Source organism: Ursus americanus, chromosome 15, assembly GCF_024610735.1.
Source record: "Ursus americanus isolate L20-20 chromosome 15, mUrsAme1.1.p, whole genome shotgun sequence".
Classification (NCBI taxonomy): domain Eukaryota; kingdom Metazoa; phylum Chordata; class Mammalia; order Carnivora; family Ursidae; genus Ursus; species Ursus americanus.
The window spans coordinates 57,716,008-57,740,195 of record NC_142141.1 but is presented as its reverse complement, the minus strand read 5'-3'; the positions used below and the strand labels follow the sequence as shown (position 1 = coordinate 57,740,195).

Here is a 24,188-nt window from a genome sequence, read left to right as displayed (position 1 = left end):
AATCATCACTAAAATGAAAAAAAACTAAGACATATCATATCAAAATCAGAGATTCCACCAATCAGAAAAGAAGAAAATTTAAGAAACTGCAGAGAAGGTTCTGTGCTTCTGCACAGTAAGAGTATATCTCTTTTTTTGCTAAGCTAAACCTGTAAAATCAGTATGACCATTCCTTCCTATTTCACAGATATGGAGACTCAAGGAAGGAGGCCTCCCAAGTAAATAGAAGAACTAAAAACTTTCGCAGGTAAGTCCCTGGCTTCGAAGCCCAGGTTCACCCCGCTGTTCTGCAGATGCTGCCGCTATCTTGCCCACGTTCCTGCACTGGTCACTTACTGACTAGGGACTGGGAGCTGCGGGATACCCTGGCTGAAAGGATCATAAGATGCTCATTTCTACCAGCCAACGTCGTGATCGGCCTATGTATGTGTTTCCGTGGGGACAGAGATTTCACTAAATAACTTGCTGCAGCATGATTCACCGATGCTAGAGCCAGAGACCTCCCTGAGCAAGATTCAGTCCAGCCAACGATAAAGAGCCGCAGCCTCTGCACATCAGGGATAGGCTTCCCGGTGTCCCGTGTCATCCTCTGGCCACTACCCCACACCCTCTTGGGGGACTCATGACATAGGGAAAGATCCATCACCTGGTGAATAGACATTCCTCCCTCAGCCTCCTCCCCCTGTCCCCAAACTGCAACTTCCATCTGCTTGTCACCTCTACTTGAGTGACAAAGAATTACCTCCAACCCAACATGGACCAAAGGAACCACTGACTCTCCCCAAATCTGCTTCCTGCCTCAGTTCACAGCTAGAGGCATTTAGTTTTCCCTCATTTCCCCACAGGACACTGTAAACCATCAAAGAACTGTGCCAACTGGATCACGTCCCTGTCCTCTTCCCTTGTCTCCACAGCTGCAGTCCCAGATTAAACCGCTTCATCTCTCACCTGGACTCAGCAGGAGCCCCTCTAGTCAGTCTTGGGGCTTTTCACTCTCGCCGCCTCAACAGTCCATTCTCTATGTTATAACCGGAGTAATCTTTGTAAGGAGTCCGAAAAAGTCTAACTCATAGAAGCAGAGAGTAAAATGGTAGCTGCCAGGGGCTGGGGTGATGGGAGAAACAGGGAGAAGTCAATCGAGGGGGACAAAGTTCCAGCAAGGCAGGATGAGTAAGTTCTGCCCATCCCGAGTAGAGCACAGTGACTATGGTTAATGAGACTGTATTGTAAACTTGAATTTGTTAGGAGAGAAGACCTTAAATGTCCACACACACACACACACACACACACACACACACACACACGTAACTATGTAAAGTGTGGATGTGTTGCTTAGGGAGAATCACTTTATACTGTATACATATATCAAAACATCACACTGCACATCGTAAAAATATTCCATGTTTGTCATTACACCTCAATAAAGCTGGGAAAAAAACTGTAATAAAAGAATCTCTGTATTTTTAAAGGAATGTATGTAGCTGCAGTAAGACTATATTAAAAGGGGGTAAGAGTTAATCAGATTAGGTGTTTTCCCTGTTTAAAGCCTCAAAATAACCTCCGTTCGCAACCTCCCACAAATGCAAACCCTTGACCCCAACCAAGAATTCCTTTGGCGTCGGCCCCACCCACTTCAGCACCTTCGACAGCACCCTCGGGTCCCATACCCAGGTCACACAAATGTGTGTGCGCGCACACACACACACACACGCACACACATACATGCCTGGACCTCCTCTCTGGTCCTTTTACTCACCAATCTCATCACCTTTCAGACAGCACCTGTTGGCATGTGGGTCCGGAAGTCTTTTCTCTAGGTCCTTCCAAACTGCCTCCTTTCTCATTCTCTCAAATGTCACCCACTGAATGGCATCCCCGACCAGGCCAGCTACAGCACTGTGTCTCACTCTCCACCAGATTCTGTGATTTTTCTCTTCTTGTCACTTCAAGCTACTGGAAATCACTCAACTGACATATTTGTTTATGGCCTGTTTAACCTACTCAGATATAAGCCTTGAACTAAGCATTAGTTCTGTTCATTTGATATCCCCAGGGCCTAGAAGATGGTATGACACATAATAAATATTATTGACTGACGGACTAGGTACTAGAGGGGATAGAATCCAAGACGGTCTTTGTCCAAGTGATGGAAAACGTCACTGTGCAGACCCACACTTTCTGCCAGTGCCACTGAGTAGTGCTCATGGCAAGTTTCAGGAGAATTTCTATGGAAAATGACAAGTTCACTGGCAGGGAATCAGCCTGTTAGGTGAGATTTCACAAGAACAAGTCAATGAAGACCCTGAATTCACGACGACAAAAGCATCGAATGATTAGCACATAATGCGATGCTGTGAAATGCAGACGTGCTGTGAACATATGGTATTTTATTCTTCAGTTCATTAGCCAGAGATGTATGTGGAAAGGTCATCCAGGACACCATGAGAAAGGCCTCCATCACTGAAAAGTCATCTCTAAGTGTTTTAAGCCCCGTATTTCAAAATATTAAAAGCCAAGCGATGGTGGGTGTGTTCGTGAAAACGCAAAAGCAAGGATTTCTAAGTTTAAGTCCAGACAAAGGAACGTCAGGTTGCATCAATTTGACAAGTCATTCCCCAGCGGTGAAGGGGGTTAGACAGAGCTGCGGGAGATCTGATTTCTGCTCCTGTCTTGCGAAAGGTGAAGAACTGCCTACAACTTCCCAGTGACCCGCCCCGCCCCCCAACAGGTGGAGGAGAAGAGCACTGCGGGGACGCCAGTCCACACTCGGGACCCAGAGCACCTGGGTCCCCACTAGCTCCAACACGAGCCTCAGGCCTCAGGTGCCACCATCTGTAACATGGAGATCAAAACCAGGGCTCAAAATTAGATGAGTTCATCTGATATGACACAGAGTCATCCCTAGCAATTAGGAAGCCCCCAAAAAGTTTAAATCAATAGAAACAAGTAAGAACTACTTACAAAAAGATAAACGTGTTTGATATCTTACAGAAATAAAAATCTCGGGGCGCCTGGGTGGCTCAGTTGCTTAAGCGACTGCCTTCGGCTCAGGTCATGATCCTGGAGTCCCAGGATCAAGTCTCACGTCGGGCTCCCTGGTGAGCAGGGGAGTCTGCTTGTCCCTCTGACCCTCCCCCTCTTGCACATTGCTCTCTCTCTCTCAAATAAATAAAGTCTTGAAAGAAAGAAAGAAAGAAAGAAAGAAAGAAAGAAAGAAAGAAAGAAAGAAAGAAAGAAAGAGAGAGAGAGAGAGAGAGAGAGAGAGAGAGAAAGAAAGAAAGAAAGAAAGAAAGAAAGAAAGAAAGAAAGAAAGGAAGAAAGGAAGAAAGAACTCTAAAAATCAAATGAGTGCCTTCCTATCTATCAGGGGATGACAAAAGCAGGTCAGTTGTTTCAGAGCATAATTCGACACCTGCCCAGGAGACGCGTCAGCATTGTTCATACTAGCAAAACACTGAAAGCAATACAGGTGTCCACTAAGAGAATGCAAATTTGTGCGGCATATTAGATCACAAGGAACACGAATGGACACCAGCCGCACACAACATAAATGAATATTAGATACATAATGCTGGGAGGAAAAAAAAGTCAAGGATAATTTAGAATATAGTAAATCCATATTTACTGCAAATTTTAAAAAGTGAATAATATTTTGAATTTGTCACAGGTATATGAGAAAGCAAGGAAATGTCCACAGAAACTTCACAGCAGTACTAACGGGAAAATGAACGGATGTTGAATGGGCCGCAGAGGTCAGTCTGCTCCTCATTGACTTCCCCTATCAAGCCACCCAGATCAAATTCAAGCACTCACTAATTCTGCTCGCGCCCCACACTTCCCACATCCACCCTTCAGCCTCAAACACAGCCTTCCTGGTCTGTATGCGAACCTCAAGGCCCTCGGAGCTCCAGATCAAACACCAATGCTCCTACTCATGTGACCATTTCCCCACTGAGAAAGCAAGGGCACCTCGTCCACACCTCTTTAGGCTGCTAAAGCCATGGCCCTCAGGTCACTCTGCCACAGACTCTGGCTTCTTCTGCCTCGTGACATGGCATCCCTGTGGTGTAGCAGGGTCATGCAAGGACAAAGCACCCCGCCATTACTGTAGCCCCTCAAAGATATCACAGTATCTGCACATAGAAAGTATCTAATGTTTGTTGACCGAATGCACCAACCGACCATTAACAAATACTGGAAAGAAGTGGCAGGCTAATATAGAAGGGACACTGGGCAGCAGGTGAATTTTGAAAGTACAGGAATTATGTGAATGTACTGGAAATAAAAAGATAGAACTTTTCACAGAGAAACGGAATAATGTCTCAGGGTAGAATTTACTGAGAATGGAGGTAAGATAGCAAATGCATTTACCTGTCTGAAATGCAAAGACCAAGTTATTTGTAATGAGATCAATTAAATTATGGCCCATCCATACTATTAAATATGACGCAGCTTGTAAACCCAATGTAGTAAAACTCCACACACTGACATAAACATATGCACCCTTATGTCCATCGCAGCATGACTTACAACAGCCAAGCTATGGAAGCAACCAAAGTGTCCATGGATAGATGAATGGAGAAAGAAGATCTGATACAGACAGAGAATATCATTCAGCCATAAAAAGAATGAAATCTTACCATTTCCACAACACGGATGGACCTAGAGGGTATTATGCCCAACAAAACAGGTCAGATGGATAAAGACAAGGAACATATGATTTCACTTGTATGGGAATCTTAAAAACAAAATAAATGAGTAAACAACACAAAACAGAAACAGACTCATGGATACAGAAAACAAACTAACAGTTACCAGAGCGGGAAGGTTGGGGGAGGGTGACATAGGTAAAGCAGATTAAGAGGCACAAACTTGCAGTTATAAAATAAGTAAGTCATGGGGATATAATGCACAGCATAGGGAATATAGTCAATAATACTGTAATAACCTTGTATGGTGTCAGGGGCACCTGGGTGGCTCAGTTGGTTAAATGTCTGAATTCGGCTCAGGTCATGATCTCAGGGTCCTGGGATCGAGTTCCACATCAGGCTCTGGGCTCTGCGGGGACTCTGCTTGCCCCTCTTTCTGCCCCTCCCCCGACTCATACTCTTGCTCTCCCAAACAAATAAAATCTTAAAAAAAATAATTTTGGAGGTTCCTCAAAAAGTTAAAAATAGAGCTACCCTACAACCAGGCAATTGTACTACTAGGTATTTACCCAAAGAATACAAACATAGTATTCTATGTTTGGGCACCTGCACCCCAATGTTTAAAGCAGCAATGACCACAACAGCCAAACTATGGAAAGAGCCCAGATGTCCACTGACAGATGAATGGATAAAGATCTGTATCTGTGGATACAGATATAGATATATAGATATATAATGGACTATTACTCAGCCATCAAAAAGATGAAATCTTGCCATTTGCAATGACATGGATGGAACCAGAGGGTATTATACTAAGTGAAATAAGTCAACCAGAGAAATAAAATTATCATATGATCTCATGTGTATGTGGAATTTAAGAAACAAAACCAAGGATCATAGGGGAAGAGAAGGAAAAATAAAATAAGATGAAATCAGAGAGGGAGACAAACCATAAGAGATTCTTAACTATAGGAAACAAACTGAGGGTTGCTGGAGGGGAGAGGGGTGTACCTGGGTGATGGGCATTAAGGAGGGCACATGATGTCATGAGCACTGGGTGTTACATGCAACTGATGAACCACTAAATTCTACCTCTGAAACTAATAATATACTGTATGTTAATTAAATAAATTTAAATAAAATTAAATTTAAAAAAAAAAAAACTGTGTATGGTGACAGAGGATGACCAGCCTTATCATGGGGATCGTTTCATAATGTATAGAAATCCAGAATCACTAGGATGTATGCATGGCCTATGTCTATTACACTTCAATTTTTAAAAATCTAATAATTTCATTGATTGAAAAAATAATAAGGTATGCACATTTATTTTTCTATACAGAGATAAATGATAGAAAGGACCAACCTATGACTAAAATAAACTAAATAGGCGTCTGGGTGCCTCAGCCAGTTAAGCATCTGCCTTCGGCTCAGGTCATGATCCCAGGGTCCCAGGGTCCCAGGGCCCCCTGCTCAGCGGGGAGCTTGCTTCTCTCTCTCTCCCTTGGTCCCTCTGCACTGTTCCTGCTCTCTCTTTCCAAATAAATAAATAAAATCTTTTAAAAAATAAATAAATAAACAAACAAACAAACAAACCAAATAATTTCCATTTGTATGTTTGTAGATGCAAAGAAACCTGCATTAGTCCTAGGAAGTGGAGGTATTTCATTTGCTTCCAGGTAACTTGAATTTCCAACAAACTTTTATTTTTTTAAATAATTTAAAGTGAGTAAAAACATTCAGGTTTAAAACAAATGAGTGTAGTAAGATGACCTTTATGGATTAACTCACGGACAGGAGCCCTAATGCGCGTATCTAGATTCCGTTCAGGCTGACTCGGGGGTGTAGGGGGGAGGACATCGTGGGGAGAGCGGCAGCAGGACAGAGGCAGTGCAGGTGTGAAGGAGGGATGGTTAGAAGCCACAGATGCTGACAGAGCAGAGGCCAACTTCCCCTGAGTATTCACCACAACCACAGGAAACTCCTATTCTCATTTACAGTCCAGGGAGGAAGAGTTAGGCACACAGGCATGAACTGGCAGTCAGTGACAGACATTTCTACAGCTGGGACCTCCCACTCCTTTCCTTTCTAGATTCATTTTCCATAGGGGGAAAAAAAAACTTCACTCTTGCCTAAGGAAATTGGTTTTATCAGCCTTGACCGATAAACCATATTATGCAAAGCTCTCTGCTTACACTGAAGAGAAATGCTCAGTCACACAGGCATTGATAAATGGTTTCCATCCTGACGCGGCTGTCCTGGGTTTCTGTCCTCTAATCCGCCACTTTAGCTCGGTGAGTAACACATCCCTGTGAATCCATTACAGGAAAGCTAGCACACCCGTTTGTTTTGTTGAGAAGCACTAGGTCGTGTTTCTGGTTAAGAGTAAGAAGAAAGTGATGTACTCTCTCTAACATCAATGTGAGAGGCAAATAATATGCTTAAGCCCACTGTTCTGGAAAATTCCTGCAGTTCTCTCTGGTTACAACCACAGCACCACAAACAGCAGCTCATCAACCACGGAGATGAGACTGGAGGTGATGGGGTGGTGCTTTTATGCACAAACACTCATTCTGGAAAATCAGATGTTCCAGGCACAGAGCTCGCTGGCTGAGGACACCTGCTCATAGGGAATCACACACAGAGCCATCTAGCTCCGTCACTAACCCCAGATCTCAAGGGACTGGCAAGTTGTGGAACAAAGCTGCCTGCTTGAGAAGTCCAAAAAAAGTTTGCCTCTACCTGGTGAAATCCAGGATTGGCTGGATGGCCATTTTTAAAACACAATCATGAGGCAGCTGGCGGTGGCTACGGCTGTTTAACTGAACAGTTTACTGATCTGCCACACCAAAACACACCCATACAGACACTGGAAAACCTTAAGGGCCTTAAAAGGACTCATACACTTTGCCGAACCTGCTCCAAAAGCATTCATCTTTCAGGTCAGCAAAGACTGGCCTTGAAATATATGGTTAAGTGTCACAATCATGATTTAATGGAAGCTTCTATTTGGAGAGAAGAAAATGGCTTCTTACAAATTAACTACATCGGGAAGACAGACTATCTGTAAAAGAAATGACAAGGCCGCAAGAAATAATATTCAGTGTATTGGCAGAAAATAAACTGTGTGTGGCACATATAAACAAATTCACACACGTGGAGGAAGGGCACACCCACGATGCATGCTCACAGGCTTGCACACACACATTCTCACAGTGAAATGTAAACTTAGAAACAAACACGGGCAGCCTGGTCTCCGTGTCTGACTGTAAACGGGATGTCAATCCCAGCTCTGCCTCTTGGTGGCTGTGTGCCCTCTGTTTCCATCTTCGAGTGGGGACCACCTCTGTGCCTTGCTCTGTGGTCTGTGAAGATTCACTGTTCTCCTCAACATGAAACACTCAGAACAACGCCAGGCCCACGGTACGTGCTCAATAATTGTTAGATACGACAATGCGGATCTTCACTGTTACCACTAACATCTGGAGGAAAACACACCCAATCGTTAGCATGTTCTGAGATATGTGGGTCTGCGTAATTGTTTCTTACTTTGGGGGATGGTTTCTGCAAGTTTACTGCAAATGGGAATGTGTGATTACCATCATCAGAAAAAAATTACATGTATTATTTGCTAAGAAAATGCTACAGAGAAGAATCAAGATGAATTGACATAAGCCCCCTCACTGATTCATTTCCCACCCCCCAGGACAGAAGAAGTTCTATCTGTTAAGTCCAGCCTGGACACATTTGTTACACGTGGTTGTGCTTGGAAACCAGCAAGAATCGGAGCGATGGTGTCAAAGACAACCTTTAATTCTTTTTAAAAGGACCAGAGTTCTTTTCTCTAATCAGGGCTAGAGGGCCAGCACCCTCAGAACTCCTGTGGTGTATGGGTGGTCCTATTCTAAGGGGAGAGCTGATCAGAGCTATAATCCCCAGAGAAAAATCAAATCGAAAGAGATGCTATGCCCAATTCTCTAGAGGAAACTCCACACAGCCAACGATTTTACTCACAGCAGGAATCCAGAATTTAAATTCGATGTTTTACCTAAACTCCACGCTGATGAAAGACCTACTGACTAAGCAAGCACAAAATAAAACAAATCAAGAAAAACAACATGATGTTCCGAAGCCTAGGGAAAAATATGACAACAGTGTGGCATCAAATGCCAGATCAAATAATGAATGCTGGTAGGGGTCCACCTTACCTTTCTACGTGGAACTCAGAGCTAAAGTGTTCAAAAGCACCATTGCCAGAGTCTTCAGTAATCTTGTGAGTGTCCTCCACACGCCACAGTGAAGATAAAACACAATGAATTCATAACCCTTCAAACGCTTAGTTTGTTGTCCAACATCTTTCTCTAGTGGTTAATGGTGATTCTCACAGATTAAAATAGGAGAGGTTCCAGGAAGAGGCAAGAGTACAGACACACTGGGGCGCCTGGGTGGCTCAGTCAGTGAAACGTCTGCCTTCAGCTCTGGTCACGATCCCAAGCTCCTGGGATCGAGCCCGAGTCAGGCTCCCTACTCAGCAGTGAGTCTGCTTCTCCCTCTCCCTCTGCCCCTCGTCCTGCTTATGTATTCTCTCTCTCTCTCGCTCTCTCAAATGAATAAAATATATATTTTTTTAAATTTGAGTGCAGACACACTGAAGAAACAATTTCCCAACAGATGAGAGTCACAGTGGAGAAGAACTGAACATGGCTGGATACTGAAGAACTCCAAGTCAGGTGTGCCAGGGACCAACCCCTTAGCCTCCAGGTGAAAAGTCTCCCCAGTTTACCAATTTTATCCACAGAAACGTTACCATTTTCTGCATGCAATGACATGAAACCCTTTTGAAATAAACTAGGACAGCTTGAGAATCACAGACGTGGGTTTAATCCAGACAAGAAACTATGATTCAAAGATCTCAACCTTCTAGCCCAAGGTTACCGTCAGCCTAGAAAGCAGTGCCAGAACTTGAATTCACTTGGGTTTGACTCAAAACCACTGTGCAGTCCTAGTCCCCAGTGCTCTAGATTGCTGACGATGCTGCAACCATAATTTACCAACACCAATGGAGAAAGCACCACATTTTTTAAGCTCTGTAACGTGTGTGCTATATCTCAAATGTAAGATGCTACTCAAGTATTTGTGTCTGTAAAAATTCTAATGACACAGTAATTTCATTCCTAGGTATATACCTAAGAAAAATAAAAATATATGTCCACACAAAAATTTGTACATGAATGGTAATAGCAGTGCTTTTCATAATGGTCCAAAAAAGTAGAAATAATCCAAATGCCCATCAACTAAATGGATAGAGAAATGCGATATATCCTGCAGTGTAACATCACTCAGCTAGAAAAAGGAACAAAGTGCTGACACATGCTACACCACGGATGACCCTTGAAAACATTATGCTAAGGGGAAAACCAGTCACAAAAGGCCACATATTGTTTGACTGCATTTGTATGAAATGTCTGCCAGAGGCAAATCCATAGAGACGGAATACAGATGAGTGGTTGCCAGGGGTTAAGGGGAGGGGGGATGGGGAGTTTTCATGGATAGGTACAGTGTTCTTTCTGCAGTGATGAAAATATTCAAAGTTAAGCAGTGGCTGTTGCACAACTCTAAGAATATATGAAAAGTGCAGTAAACCTTAAAATGATGAAATTTATTGTATGTGAATTATAAATCAAGCTGTTATAAAAAGCCAATTCTAAACTCCAACTCAGGCTACCAAGTTCCAGTAGCAGAAGCTAAAGGTAAAAAAGAAAGTTGGGGTATGGCTCATTCCAAGAGGGGACTTTGGTGTATCTTTCCAGTTTCGGGGAAGAGGGACCTCGGCAGTGGCATTACGTGATAGTGGTGACTGGGGAGCCAGGAAGGAGAGGGCTCTTCGTATACCAAGCTTTTCATTGGCCAAGTTCCCATTAGCCTGACATAGATGGGGAGCAGGGATGAGCTAACTGGTCTACGTAAAAAGTAAAAGAGCCATAGGGAAACCAAGGTGAAATTGACATTTGCTTTGGAGGGCAAAGCAAATTTGTTATTAAGTTTTTATTTTCATTCCAGTGTAGGTAACAGACTTATATTAGTTTAAGGTGTAAAATACAGTGGTTCAACACTTCATACATCACCCAGTACTCATTACAAGTGCCCTCCTTCATCCCATTTCACCCATCCCCCTACCCCCTACCCTCTGGTAACCATCAATTTGTTCCCCAGAGTTAAGAGTCTACTGGTGCCTGGGTGGCTCAGTCAGGTAAGCATCCAACTCTTGGTTTCTGCTAAAGTCATCTCAGGATACTGGGATCAAGCCCCCACAGGGCTCCGTGCTCAGCAGGGAGTCTGCCTAAGGATTCTCTTTTCTCCTTCTGTCCCTTCCCCCAACTCGTGCTCGCTCACTCTCTCTCTTTCTCTCCCTCTCAAATCTTTAAAATAGAAAGAGTCTGTTTCTTGGTTCCTCTCTCTTTCTCTCTTTTTTCCACTGCTCATTTGTTTTCATTCTTAAATTCCATGTATGAGTGAAATCATATGGTATTTATCTTTCTCTGACACTGATTTTGCCTAGCATTATACTCTCTAGCTCCATCCACGTAGTTGCAAATGGCAAGATTTATTCTTTTTATGGCTGAATAATATTCCAGTGTGTGTGTGTGTGTGTGTGTGTGTGTGTGTGTGTGTATACACACACATCTTCTTTATCCATTCACTACGATCAAGTGAGATTTATTCCTGCATTGTAAGGGTGGTTCAGTATTTGCCAACCAATCAATGTGATACATCACATCAATAAGAGAAAGGATAAAAACTATATGATCATTTCAATAGATGCAGAAAAAGCATTTGACAAAGTACAACATCCATTCATGATAAAAGCCCTCAACAAAGTAGGTTGAGAGAGAACTTACCTGAACGTAATAGAGGCCTTACATGAAAAACCCACCCCAAACATCATCCTCAATGGGGAAACACTAAGAGCTTCCCCGCTAAGGTCAGGACACAAGACAAGGATGTCCATTCTAACCACTTTTATTCAACATTGTATTGGAAGTCCTACCTACAGCAATCAGACAACAAAAAGAAATAAAAGGCATCCAAATTGGTAAAGAAGAAGTAAAACTTTCACTATTTACAGATGACAGGATAATATATATAGAAAACTCAAAAGACTCCATGAAAAGGCTACTAGAACTGATAAATTCAGTAAACTCTCAGGATACAAAATCAACATACAGAAATCTGCTGCATTTTCTGTACACAAATAATGAAGCAGTAGAAAGAGAAATTAAGGGAAAAAATCCCATTTACAATTACATGAAAAATAATAAAGTACCTAGGAATAAACTTAACCAAAAAGTGGCAAGAACTTTTGCAACTCTGAAAACAGTAAAACACTGATGAAAGAAATTGAAGAGGACACAAAGAAGTGGAAAGATATTCCAAGCTCAGGGACTGGAAGAACAAACATTGTTAGAATGTCTATACTACCCAAAGCAATCTACACATTTAATGCAATCTCTATCAAAATACCAGCAGCATTTTTCACAGAACTAGAGCAAACAATCCTAAAATTTGTTTGGCACCAAAAAAGACCCTGACTAGCCTAAACAATTGTGAGAAAGAAAAGCAAAGCTGGAGGCATCATAGTACCAGACTTCAAGTTATATTACAAAGCTGTAATGATCAAAACGGGATAGTATCACAAATCGATCAGTGTGATAGAACACATTAATAAGAGAAGAGACAAGAATCATATGGTCCTCTTGATGCAGAAAAAGCATTTGACAAAATACAGCACCCTTTCCTGATTAAAACCCTTCAGAGTCTAGGGATAGAGGGTACATTCCTAAATTTCGTAAAAACTATCTATGAAAAGCCTACAGCAAATATCATTCTCAATGGGGAAAAGCTGAGAGCCTTTCCCTTAAGATCGGGAACACGACAAGGATGCCCACTCCCGCCACTATTGTTCAGCATAGGAGTAGAAGTCTTAGCAACAGCAATCAGACAACAAAAAAAATAAATAAATAAAAGGTATTCAAATTGGCAAAGAAGAAGTCAAACTCTCTCTCTTTGCAGATGACATGATACTTTATGTGGAAACCCAAAAGACTCCACCCCCAAATTACTAGAACTCATACAGCAATCCAGTAATGTGACAGGATACAAAATAAATGCACAGAAATCAGTTGCTCTCGTACACACTAACAATGTAACTGTAGAAAGAGAAATTAGGGAATCAATTCCATTTACAACTGCACCAAAAACGATAAGATATCTTGGAATAAATCTAACCAACGAGGTAAAGGATCTATCCTCTAGAAACTACAGAACACTGATGAAAGACATTGAGGAAGACACAAAAAGATGGAAAAACATTCCATGCTCATGGATCAGAAGAGTAAACATTGTTAAAATGCCTATGCTACCCAGAGCAATCTATACTTTCAATGCCATCCCAGTCAAAATACCAATGTCATTTTTCAAACGGCTGTAACAAACAATCCTAAAATTCATGTGGAACCAGAAAAGACCTCGAATCGCCAAGGAAATGTTGAAAAAGAAAAACAAAGCTGGGTGCATCACGTTGCCTGATTTCAAGCTGTACTACAAAGCTGTGATCACCAAGACAGCATGATACTGACACAAAAACAGACACATAGACCAATGGAACAGAACAGAGACTCCAGAAATGGACCCTCAACTCTATGGTCAACTAATATTCAGCAAAGCAGGAAAAAATATCCAATGGAAAAAAGACAGTCTCTTCAATAAATGGTACTGGGAAAATTGGGCAGCTATATACAGAAGAATGAAACTTGACCATTCTCTCACACCATACACAAAGATAAACTCTAAATGGATGAAAGACCTCGATGTGAGACAAGAATCCATCAAAATCATAGAGGAGAACATAGGCAGTAACCTCTTCGACATTGGCCACAGCAACTTCTTTCGTGACACATCTCTAAAAGCAAGGGAAACAAAAGCAAAAATGAACTTTTGGGACATCGTCAAGACAAAAAGCTTCTGCATGGCAAAGGAAATAGTCAACAAAACAAAGAGGCAACCCACAGAATGGGAGAAGATATTTGCAAATGATACTACAGAAAAAGGACTGGTATACAAGATCTATAAAGAACTTCTCAAACTCAACACCCAAAAAACAAATAATCAAATCAAAAAATGGGCAGACAATATGAACAGACACTTTTCCAATGAAAATATACGAATGGCTAACAGACACATGAAAAAATGTTCAACATCATTAGCCAGCAGAGAAATTCAAATCAAAACCACATTGAGATACCACCTTATACCAGTTAGAATGGCAAAAATGGACAAGGCAAGAAACAACAAATGTTGGAGAGGATGTGGAGAAAGGCAAACCCTCTTACACTGTTGGTGGGAGTGCAAGTTGGTACAGCCACTTTGGAAAACAGTGTGGCGGTTCCTCAAAAAGTTAAAAATAGAGCTACTCTATGACCCAGAAATCGCACTACTGGGTATTTACCCTAAAGATACAGACGTAGTGAAAAGAAGGGCCATATGCACCCCAATGTTCATAGCAGCATTGTCCACAATAGCTAAATTGTGGAAGGAGCCGAGACGCCCTTCAACAGACGAATGGATAAAGAAGATGTGGTCCATATATACAATGGAATATTAGCCATCAGAAATGATGATTACCTAACATTTGCGTCAACATGAATGGAACTGGAGGAGATTATGCTAAGTGAAATAAGTCAAGCACAGAAAGACAATTATCATTTGGTTTCACTTATTTGTGGAACATAAGGAATAACAGGGAGAACATTAGGAGAAGGAAGGGAAAAAAGAAGGCAGAGAAAACAGAGGGGGAGACGAACCATGAGAGACTATGGATTCCGGGAAACAAACTGAAGGCTTTTTTGGGGGGGGGGGGGATGGTCTAGCCCAGTGATAGGTATTAAGGAAGGCAAGTATTGCATGGAGTACTGGGTGTTATACACAAACAATGAATCATGGAACACTACATCAAAAACTAATGATGTACTGCATGGTGACTAATAATAAAAAAAAAGAAAGAAGAATAAAAAACCAGTATAGTATCGACACAAAATTAAACCCATATATCAAGAGAACAGAATAGAAAACCCAGAAATGAGCCCAAAGCAATTTTAGGCTGAAATCTATGGACTAGTTACCCAGATAGCTTTTTGCCACACACATATTCATGAAGCCCCTGACTCCAAAATAACCTAAAATATCTTACACAATTTATAATTATTATTATACAATTTATATGATTTATCAATATAAATTACCTCATAGTTTAAAGTACTTATATTCTACTTAACAATTTAAAATAATTTTATGACTCACACTTACCTAAGAATTGTGCGGGTGGAGGTCTCTCCAAGCCCCCAAACTCACTGTCATCTCCAACGTACATTCCATGCACACCCTTCAACAATCCCTACAGACTCTGCACACACTTCTTCAGCTAAACACATTTGACAGAAATTTCCATTCCTCCCCAGTGTTTTTCCAGTGGTAAAGCAATTAAATCAGATAGCTAAAGGAAAGTTTTTCCAGTATTGGTCATTCTCCAAAAGAAGAGCAAGACGGAAAAGCCAGTGGGCATGAAGGTAGAGGGGCAATGTCCACGGAAGCTGTACCCAAGCTCCCGGACACGTGGCACCAACTATGTATAAACCACAAATGCTCCGATACTTGTTTGCTCAAAGCACGGAGTTCCATTGAAGATTCAGGATCTAGTGCCATTTGTCAGCCAAAGAGAACATTTCCCACCATATCCACCCTCCATTATTAAACATGCTTTTCTGCCATCTCAGAACTACCCCAGGGATCACAGGGTCCACCTCCTAGTGAAGTCTCTGTTGCACAACACCTGTGTAATGACCCCAAGTCAGCAGTCTCTCATGGTCCTCTTCTCAGCTCCTAAATATCAGAATCACCCCTCCCCGCACGGTTCCCACAGCAAGAGGTCGAACGAAGTGTGCTGTGAACTGTCAAATTAGCATTTCACATCATGAAATAGTTATGTTTTCCCCAAGTCACAATCCTATAAATCTTTAGCAAGCATAACTTTAGAACTTAATTCCTTGACCACAGAGCAAGCAACTCACCCTATGGGGATTCTCTGGGCAAGATTCTTATCCCACGGGAGCTGTACTAAAAAATGTCAAGGATGAGAATTGGCCTAGGGCTGCTAGCTAAGCGCAATATACAGTCATAACAAACAGCTGCCTCTTCTCCCGACTGTCACCATTCCCTCCCGACCAGTGTCCCCAGGCAGGCCAGCGCACTGTCTTCAGCATGCTACGGTAAATCAAATGTCAGCCTGTTGCAGTCCAAGTGGACCCCGCATATGAATCTCTAGACGGTGGTGTGTACTGGTCTACAGCATGGAGAACTGTGTCCTTATTTGCTATAAGCACATGCTTACAACAACTACACACGCGTGCACGCACACACACACTGGACTCAAATGTCTAAACAGTACTTAGTCCACTCTTTTCTCTTAACCTTAACCCATAAAGAAGGATTGGCAAAATGTCCACATATTCATACAATTCATAAATAAGGTGATTTTGCTCATGGCCAAGGACTAGTTAGTTTCACTGTAGGTATATAACCACAGAGCTGAAAAGGGCTTTGACAGCTAATCTCCACTATCAACACTACTCTCAAGGCTTTCTAGAAGGGACACATCTCAACCTCACCCCCAATTTCAGAAGAGAGGCTATGGCTTTATCTCCAATTCCATCATGCAAAAGGATTTGTCCCATAGGTCCTTGGAGAGATTTCTGGAGTCAGGTAGATGTGACTTTGAATTCTGCCCTACTTCCTAGCTTGGTGACTCTGGAAAAGTATACTAACCTTTGCCAACTCTTTCTCCTCACCTAACATACCAATACCATCTACCTGTCCTTTTAATGTCCCCAACACAGGCATGTGTTAAGTGGCCACAAAATGGTACCTGTTGAATGGCCTTCTCTCCTGCCCTGACCAGTGTCCTGGGATGAACATCCCTGGCTAGTCTCTCTTTCTTCCATCTACCATCAATAGGGCTTAAATGCCTCTGTCTGGACCCTCTGGACTTGATCCCGTGGGCAGTCCCTGAGCATGGCCTGCATGATGTAACACGGTCTCACTGCGAGCCCCTGCCCCATCTTCCAATATGCACTAGGCATGACTCAGCGTTCTTGAGACACCAGCATTTTGATGTCAATATACCCTTTTGCTCTTTATGCTCACCATGCCTTCTGCAAACTACAATTACCATCTACCCCTCCCACCCTGCGATGGCCTGCCTCAAATGCACCTGCAAAAGCTCTGTTATTTACCCATTCTCATCCCTCATGAGAATGAACTCTTCCTTCAACCTTGTATTCAAAACCCATTGTATACACCCTTTATCATTCTACTTACAAAGTGGTATAATTATTGATGAACTTAATTCCCCCAGTACAACACAAACCCATAGACAGAGACACCTTTTCATCACAAGAGAGAGCTTAGATCTTCAACATCATGAAGACCCAGCCAATGTTTACGAGATCAAGAGGAGGTACAGAAGGGGTGAAGAAGCCCAGCTTCTCTACCAGGCTTTCTGAATTTAAGTCCCTGCATTGCCCCTTGCTGGCTGGGTGACTTTGGACAAGTATTACTTAACTTCTCCACAGCTCAACTGCCTCATTACAAAACAAGGATATTAATTATACTTTCCCGCAGGTTGCTGTGAATTTTATAATATTGAATTCTCCACATGCATCATCTCTCTGACTAGCATGCAATGATTAACACGTACCTGCTGTCACATTGTAATGAAACTTGGAACCCCTAATTTTAAGCCATCTCATACTCCGATAAAAAATGGGCCAATCTGCTTTGCTGAGTATTCCTTGTCAGTGTTCAAAGGTTTCACCCTTAGAAACAAACAACTTAATAAAATTTAAGAAGACAATGAGAGAAAAGAGAAACAGAAACTATATACATAGCTCTCCTGCCATTGGAGCAGGTCAGAAACACAGCAAAGTTATGGTTACAAAACTACATGGGGTTTATATGCAAGTTCCGAGCCAGGCTCAGCATGCTACTGGAGTCATTTTTAGAAGACATACATGTGATTCCCATGTTAATTTCGCAGTCTCTGAAACCCAGGACTGTCGTATTTCCCCAAACAATGGTGACACATGCTTTTATTAGCTGCCTGCCATGCGGTTAAGAACACATCAATGATTTGTTTCCTATCAAAGTCATAGAGTCAAGTCGTTTCAACATACACTCTCCACTGTAGGGGTGTGTGTGTGTGTGTGTGTGTATAGTGTGTATGTGAGAAAAACAAGACTCAAATTGCTGCTTGTGTGCCAGAACTCTCTAATATCAGCAATAAATCTATAAGCCAAGGCTAAACCATTTAGAAGACTTGATAATAAGCTCAAAGTCTCTAAGGCTATTTCACTACATTCCTTATTTAATCAAATTATTTTGAAATGTATTTGCAATGAGGGGTGATTAGAAGGCTCCTCTTACGAAGGAACATTCCAGTGTCGCACTGGCACACAATCTGATGACAAAAAATCTCCCCTTGTTGGGGAGAAACTGTGATTAGACTAACCTCCCAGAGCTAGTTCTCGAGGTCAGAGGAGGGAAGTAGCCACAAATGAATGCACAAACACAAAGACCTTCCAGGTGGACTGTCTCAGGTGACCTCCAAAGGTTAAGTCATATAAGGTAGATACTGGAATTACGACCATAAGCCAATAAGCACTGAGCTGTTCTGCTGTCTCTTTCTTCTTGAACAGGTACTAGATTCCAAAATGGATTACCCAGCTGCCCAAAGGGATGAATCTAAGGTAAGCAGCTCTCTGAGCATGTTCTCTCACCCAGTTTAATGAAAAACCATGCGGTTTGGAAGCAACTTCCAGAGTTACCGAATGTTAAGCAAGATAGTCATTATTATATCCCACCATGAAACAACAGGCCCAAACAGCCAACTCTGGGAAGGTCCTCTGAGACTGTGTCTGTACATGTCAGGAAGCAAAACAGGGTGTTCAAAATGCCCTGCTTGTTAGAGTATTTCTGTCCCTTCTGAGAATCTGAGCAACACAGAAATGGCTTCATGGAAAACTAGACTCACCCACCCAAGCCCCTAGACATAGATCCAGAATTCCCCAGGAATCCCACGCGGGGACTGTCCTGCATGATCTCATAAAAATCTTCCCCGTATGGGGGCACCTGGGGGGCTCAGTCAGTGAAGTGTCTGCCTTCGGCTCAGGTCATGATCTCAGGGTCCTGGGATGGAGCCCCAAGTCGGGTTCCCTGCTCAGTGGGGAGTCTGCTTCTCTCTCTGCCCCTCCCCACTGCTTGTGCACTCTCTCTCTCTCTCAAATAAATATTTTTTTTACTTTAAAAAATAAAAATCTTCTCTGTCATCCAGTGGCCATATATTCCACCTCAGGGCTTGTCGAATTTAAGGTAGCACCTTTCTTAAATTTTAAGGAATGGTTAAAGTCAAGTTTTCAGAAGGCCTAGGACAGTGTCCCCACCCAGCCATGGTGATCTTCATTCACCCACATTGAACTGGATGATTTATAATAAAAGCCAGTGGGACGCAGTGAGAATAGTACTCGGAGCCGGGCCAACCTCCGTCAAATATGGAAATGAAAACATTGGCTGAGTTACTTCAGCTCTGTGAGCTGCTGTTTCTCTGTGCGTCAAATAAGAATATTCACACCCACCTTGCTGGACGATCCTGAGGAGAGAATGAGCTAATACCTACCAAAGGTCACCAAGGTGCCCAGTGTCCAGCTGATGGGCCAATATTCATGAATTCGTTTCCATGGCCTTTTAAAGGGGGACTTGGACATTGCTAGATTCTCTTCCATATCACTATTACCCCTTATCACTGAACTGACCACCCAAAAGACATGTGGCTAATCTGTGCCCACAAGAGAGGACCCCAACTCAGCCACGTAAGCACAGGGCCTGCATCTCAAGCACTCCCACGAGAGGCGAGCCAGCCAAATGCCCAAAAATGATGAACGGCTGGGACCTGCCCTCACCTACCAGGAAGAAAAGAACTCTGGGATTCTAATTCCCCATAATGATGCTAATACACGTCTCCTGCCTTATCTAGTCAAAGAAATGAACATGAAAGAACCCGATAGAAATCAAATAAATAGAACACAGTGAAAATGACACCACCAAATTAGCTGTCTCAAGGCCCCCGCATGCCCGACGGCAGGGCAGGATTTGTCCAAATGGAAACATTTTCCTAATGGCGGTTGCTTACTCACCATTACGTTTTGCAAAGTCATAAATATCTATCTAGAATATCATAAAAAAAAAAGAGAGCATAACACAGGCTTTTAAAACACTGGCCAGAGAGAAAAGTGTCATAAAGACTCTACCCTAGATTTATTAACAAATAAATACAACAAGTGAAGCTTAGACAAGTAGAAAGCTAGAAATATTTTCTCAGATGTGAACAAAGTGCTCTGATGTCTGTATTCAAATCCAATGAGATTTAAATATGTGTCTGCTTTGGGAAAATAAAAGAAGAAACACTGGTTTTTTTTCTCTTCAGTGAAAGGAATTATGGCTATCAAGAAAATAATATTTTGATTTATACAAACGCATCAAGTATCAAATTTAAACAGGAAGTATTTACTAGCTATGCAAAGCATGGGTTGCACTAAACTACATTTTCCACATACCTCAAAGAAATTTCACACAATATTAAGGAGCTTAAAACCAAATTTAGGCAGAAGAAACACACACAGAAGTTGCCTTGTAAGAAGTGATTTAAAAAATGCCATGTTGAGAAACCCAGGGTATCTGTAGGGGTAAACTGGACATGTCTGCATCAAGAGAATGTACAGAAAAGATATTAAGAGAAAGTGGCTGGATGCAGGTAGGGTTCTCACAGTGCAGAGATTTCAAACATAAGTAAATGTTAGCTGGCTTTGTCATGGAATGTGGGAACTGGAAGAGAGTCCAGAACGATGAATGTATATTCTATTCAATTTCTCATGGAATGAACCCTGTGCCCCAGAGTTCCTTAATCTGGGCAATCCTGGCATGTGGACAGGGGTAATTCATTACTGCAGGGGCTGCACGAGCACCATGGGGTTGAGCAGCTCCGTTTGCCTCTACCTACGAGATGCCAGGAGCCCAAGAGAACAGGCTTGACAATCAAAATGTCTCCAGATACTGACAAATGTCCTGGGGGGGGAGAGCACAAATCACCCACCCTCACCTCGAGAATCATTGCTAGATACAGTTAAATCTCAAAGAAATGTCGAGCTATGGTATAACAGAAAGACTGCACGTACAAAGGGAACACCTGATCTCTTTTTTCCATACGTCAAGTCTCTCGTCTACTTACTATGTCAGAATGATTCTGTAGCTAGAAAGTGCTACACATACTAATCAAAACTGTATCTGAATCACTACAACACACAATTTCACCACAATGAAACTTGGGTTTTACAAATCACTTATATAATGGAAACCAGATTGAGTGTGCTTCAGTTACCACAGTAACGAGGACGGCACAGTTTGGGAAATGAAATGAATGCTGCCAATGTTTGTAAGCAAAACCATCAAAAACCTGAACAGGAACCCCGAATGTCTCTCAGCTATCTGGCTGCTCTTGTTTTGCTTTGACATGGTAATGGAATGACCAGCCAAGTGTGCACCTGTGGAAGAGGCTATCTGTCCTTCACCGGAGACAGCCATGAAGAACAAGGGAAAGAAGGATTCCTCAGTCCCTGTCTGTCCCCCATTTTTCTTCTCACCTTGTTGCTAAGTGGTTTCCTTCTCCTCAATTGAGCCACTCCTTATCAACTGGCAAGCAGTCTGCCAGAGACCTTTAAGCTCTGGGTAGGGAATACCCAGCACAAAGCTCAGCTGGGATAAAGGGGAGAGTCTCCTGTCCTGCCTTGCCACCATCACCGCTGCATCCACCATCACCACCTGCATGATCATCACTTCCACCTCCACCACCACCACATCTACCATCATCACCTCCAACTCTACCACCACCACATCTACCATCATCACTTCCAATTCTACCACTACCACCACCAACCCAACTCCACCATCACCACCATCACCACCACTTCTACCATCACCATCACCTCCACCATCACATCTACCTCCACCATCACCTCCACCTCCACCATCACCTCTACCATTATCACTTCTACCTCCACCATCACCTCTACCTCTACCATCCATCACCTCCACCACCACCAACATCACCTCCACCTCCACCATCACCCCCACCATCATCACCTCCACCATCATTATCTCCACCATCATCACCTCCAACTCTACCACCACCTCCACCATCACCTCCACCACCTCCACCTCCACCATCATCATCATCACCATTAGCTGGAAGTCTCACCCCTATAGCAAGGAATTCCCCAACCCTGCATTGGGCTCTAGCATAATCTAACACCTCCTTGGACAACTTTCCCAGCACACAATTCTTACCTACACTACACTTTTCTACTTCTAGAACTTCTACATTTCCAAAACTTGCACAAGTTGTTCTCTTGGCCTGAAACATTCACTGTATACACAAAAGATGGGTTACCATCTTATTAAGTCAAGCTGGAAACACATTGGACATGAAGAAAACACTGAAATTGCTCACACAATGCAGAAATTGCTTCATGTTGCAAAACAAGTTTTCCAATGGATAAGCATCCAGTTAATATTTAACTCTTATGTGCTTAATAGGCACCAAGGAGGTGTTCTAAATATTTTACAATCATTAACTATCTTGCCTTTATAACAACCCAGTGAAACAGTTACTATTACTATTATCCTAACTTTTTTTTATTAATAGTCTTTATTTTTCAGAGCCGCTTCATGCTTACAGCAAAACTGAGGGAAAGACACAGAGATTTCTTACAATGCCATCTGCCCCCACACAAATGCGGTCTCGCCATTATCAACTTCCCTACCAGAGTGGGACATTTGTTACAATCAATGGCCATACATTGACACACCATTATTACTCAAGTTATTATTCTTTTCACAGATGCGGAAACTGAGGCACAGGGATGTGAAGAAACCTGCCCAAATACATAGTCTGGCATAAGTGGCAGAGCTGAGATTCGAACCCAGGCAGCAGTCTCTCCAAGGTCTTTGAACCTCTCCACTCTGCAGCCACTCTAAACTGAAAACAATTCCAAGGCAAACTTTATGTTTAAGCTACTTTTTTAAAAAATAAATGTCAGCGTCAAACAGAGCTCCCGGAACATCTGGTTGCAGATTTTCAACCTTTCTCTAACAACAGACCATGATTTTCCAAAACCTTGACTCCAGCCCCCTTTTCTCTCAGAGCACTTCAGGGAAAATCCGGGGCCATTTTAAACATGGTTTGAAAGCCACCAATTTTATTTCCACCTTCTCTTTTCACAGATTTAAAAGCTGAGGCCCAGCAGGAAAAGTCGTCTGCCCCAGAACCACTAAGAGCAGAGCTGAACCCAGGACCCAGGGGTCTTGATACCCAACCAGCCACTCTTCAGTTGGACACTGGCACCCCAAGGAATCCCCACATAAGTGTTCTAGATAAAAGTATGGTTGAATATCTATCAGTTTAAAAACATGGCTGAAAACACATGAAAATAATTCACCAGAAAAGCCAAACAATAATCACTCACCAAAATGTGCCTCTCTCTACACCCACATCCTTAGTGTGGAATTTGGGGTTGGGGCTAAACCTGTCCTCTGTGGGGTTCAAAGCCTTCTTCCGGCAAAGCGGGGCATGCAAGTTACTGGTGATCTAAGTTCATGGCCAAGCAAGAACAAAAGCTCCATATCCCTCTGTCCATCTGTCCATCCATGGCCAGTGCACACACCCAGCCCTGGGCTCTCCTGGCCCGCACCATTACCTGCGCGTGGAGACACAGAGGTCCTCAGCAGCAGCTCCGTAAGTGATTTATGGGTTGACCTTCAGACCTTCACATCTTAAACCTTTCCATGACTAAGTTTCTCCCTGTGGAAAAGTGCACTTCCCGCCCCGAAGAGGTGTTGAGAACTTATTAGACGCACCTGGCCTGGCCGTGTGGTAAAGGTGCCTCACAGGGAAGCCAAGAGAGGGTCATTACCAGGCTGGGTCATTACGAGGATGGCTTCTGCCGGCCATTCACGCACTTACTTGAACCAAAGTCTCCACGGAGAGAAAAACTCAAGGAAAAATGGTTTTTAATAAACAAGTAAGACCCCCTACCACTCCCTGGTTTCGTCTTAAGATTAAGTATGATGCTATAGCCTTTACTTAGGCATTTTTTTCTATACCCAGGCATCACATAATCCTAATAAAAACTTTTATGTATCTTCCTATGAAAATAATAATTCAACAGGAAAAATCTCTTCCCGCTCTTGTTTTATCATGAGAATTCTTTTAGCAACCATTAATTAATAAAAGTTAATGCTAGCAGTTTTATCCACCAGTATCTCTCATTTGTTTTTATTAAAGTGAAAAGTGTGTAAATAACAGATAAGCACCTACATCTA

At 42.5% G+C, this 24,188-nt stretch overlaps 1 protein-coding gene across 13 annotated transcripts in view; it reads right to left on the bottom strand.

Moving 5' to 3' along the window:
• SEMA5A (semaphorin 5A) overlaps positions 1-24,188 on the bottom strand; it is a 475,859-nt gene that overhangs the window by 320,956 nt on the left and 130,715 nt on the right. Inside the window, exon 1 of one of the 13 annotated variants that reach the window (XM_087867980.1) lies at positions 15,012-16,021. The exons of the other annotated variants lie outside the window; for them this stretch is intronic. The gene's annotated coding sequence lies outside the window, so the exon portion shown is untranslated. Of the gene's footprint in view, positions 1-15,011; positions 16,022-24,188 lie in introns of those variants that run through there. 13 annotated transcript variants of the gene reach the window in all.